This window comes from Octopus bimaculoides, chromosome 1 (genome assembly GCF_001194135.2).
Source record: "Octopus bimaculoides isolate UCB-OBI-ISO-001 chromosome 1, ASM119413v2, whole genome shotgun sequence".
Taxonomy (NCBI): Eukaryota; Metazoa; Mollusca; class Cephalopoda; order Octopoda; family Octopodidae; genus Octopus; species Octopus bimaculoides.
The window spans coordinates 185,996,080-185,998,525 of record NC_068981.1 but is presented as its reverse complement, the minus strand read 5'-3'; the positions used below and the strand labels follow the sequence as shown (position 1 = coordinate 185,998,525).

The 2,446-nt window shown below is 37.0% G+C and overlaps 1 protein-coding gene across 4 annotated transcripts in view; it reads right to left on the bottom strand.

Moving 5' to 3' along the window:
- The window catches only part of LOC106879245 (uncharacterized), an 894,824-nt gene extending 892,644 nt beyond the window's left edge, over window positions 1-2,180 (bottom strand). For 2 of the 4 annotated variants that reach the window (XM_052973261.1, XM_052973266.1), the window contains exon 1: window positions 961-2,175. The gene's annotated coding sequence lies outside the window, so the exon portion shown is untranslated. Of the gene's footprint in view, window positions 1-960 lie in introns of all 4 variants that reach the window. The other 2 variants (XM_052973269.1, XM_052973286.1) reach the window with 2 other exon arrangements.
- Window positions 2,181-2,446: the final 266 nt, after the last annotated feature.

Below are 2,446 nucleotides of genomic sequence, written 5' to 3'. Positions count from 1 at the left end.
AAAAAACTGAAAGAATTCTCTCACTATTTACCTTTTCAACACTAACTCCGCCCAAACAAAATAATGCGATAGAAAAGTAACTTGTCTATATATGACTTTTTTTCTGTAGACGTATGTGAATATATATATATATATATATATATATATATATATATGTGTGTGTGTGTGTGTGTGTGTGTGTGTGTGTGCATACCTGTATATATACAAGTGTGCACGGTCATTTGTGTGTGTGTGTAAGTTTAGAGAAAGCAACATATCAACGTATTGACGTTAGTGATAAAAGTCCGTTAAGATCAAATATGATACAATAATAATACAAATAATAATGCTAATGACAACAAAATCAACAACATCAATAAATGATTAAAGAGGAAAAAAATAAATACATGGAATTATAACTTTTTTTTTTCTGTTGAGTGAGATAACAGAGAGGAAAGTGAGAAAAGAAAGATATTTTGCACAGCTTCTTTGGAAATGAATAAGAATTACGGTAAGTTGGTGTGGAATGTAAATGTAAAGAGGGTGCATCGATGAAGTACAGAGAAAGTACGGTAGAGAAAAAGGAAGAGAGAAAGAGAAAGAGAGAGAGAGAGACAGAGACAGAGATATGAAGGTAGGGTGATAAGAAGTGTATGTTTAAGCGTTTATATGTTTATGTAAGTGTGTGAGTGTGTGTATGTGTGTATGTGTGTGTGTGTGTGTGTGTGTGTGTGTGTATGTGTGTTACAGTGATCGAATGAGATAAAATGTAAAAATGTAAAGATACAATTACACGCAAAATGGGGTGTGTGGAATAGAGAGAGAGAGAGTGTGTGAAGGAGAGAGGGAGTGAAAGAGAGAGAAAGAGAAAGAAAAAGAAAAAGAAGCAAAGAGAGAAATAGAAAGAGAAGGAAAGATGATGGGTGAGAGAAAGTGCGGGGGTGGTGAAAGAAAAAATATTAAAAAAAGAGAGAGACCAACCCGGCAACAGAATCAACGGCACTACCCTCTGAGACTGTCGTTAAGGAGAAACTTACAGGTGAAAACACTGATGGATGAACAAGTGTCGGGGCATTCGTCAATAATGCATGCACGTATACATACAGGCATGCATGCGCGTCCTGACAGCCTACCGCACACACACTGCAGTAGACGCATCAACAATTAATATAGCAGCAGCAGCAGCAGCAGCAGTAGTTGTAGCAGTGAAAGCAGCGGCAGCCTGTAGTTCTTCCGTCTTTTTCTTTCATTCCTCCATACGTCACTTTGTTGATCTCTTTTCTTTTATTCTTTTTTTCATGGCACCCACTCTTCAACATTTTGTTGTTTACTTTCACTTTCACTTTCGTTTTCTTCACGTACATGTATTGTCATATACATACATACATACGTATGTGTATATATATATATATATATATATATATATATATATATATATATATACATGTACGTATGTATGTACGTATGTATGTACGTGTTTGAGTGTATGTATGTTTGTATATATTTGTATACTTATTGTGTACTTATTGTCTTTCGTTTCTTTTCAAATATGCCACTGTCATTTGTTTATCTATCGCTTTTTTGTTTGTTATCGCTAGCATTTGACTGGTTTCACAGAAGAACGAAAAGAAAATAATAAAAAAAAATTAAAATTAAAGCAACACATCTACTCGCTCTTTTCAAGAATTTATATCTTACACAATGATTTCTCTGTAAAGTGATGCATACATGTATACACACATATATACATGTTTCCTTTGTTTCTGTACAATAAATTCTCTTTGATTTTTGAAACATTCAAACATTCAGAGAGATTTACACATAGATATTTGTCCTATCCGTCATCCGTTTTCATTTACTTTCTGTTAAATCATTGCCTCTCTTCCTCTCACTTCTGTCATTCTCTCACACACTTTGTCTTTCTCTTACTCTATCACACGCTTTCCCTGTCACCCTCTTTCTCTCTCTCTCGGTTTCTCATACCAAGAAGAAATTAAATAAGAAACAAGAAAACGAGTTTTCCCCCCTTCTCTCTCAAAGTACAGCGTATCTTCACGTTACTAACTTTACATATGGTGCCATCCACTCCAACTAACTCATAGCTTATATCTTCTCTCCTACACGCACGCTTCACACACTTCGCTATTCTATGCTGTTATATTTCCGCGTTTGTACAAGCTTGCTTGCTGTTCGTAACACTCATTTGCTATCACCAACACTACCACTACCATCACCACCATCACCACCGCCACTGCCGGCACCACTTCAGCCCCCACAATCACCATCATCACCACCACCACCAACACTACTGCCACCATCACCAACACCACCCCAACCACAATCACCACTACCACCACTAACCACAACGACAACCACTACTACTAACAGCAACACTACTACCACCATCACCACCACCACCACCACCACCATCAACAACAGCAGCAACAACACCACAACCTTCACCACC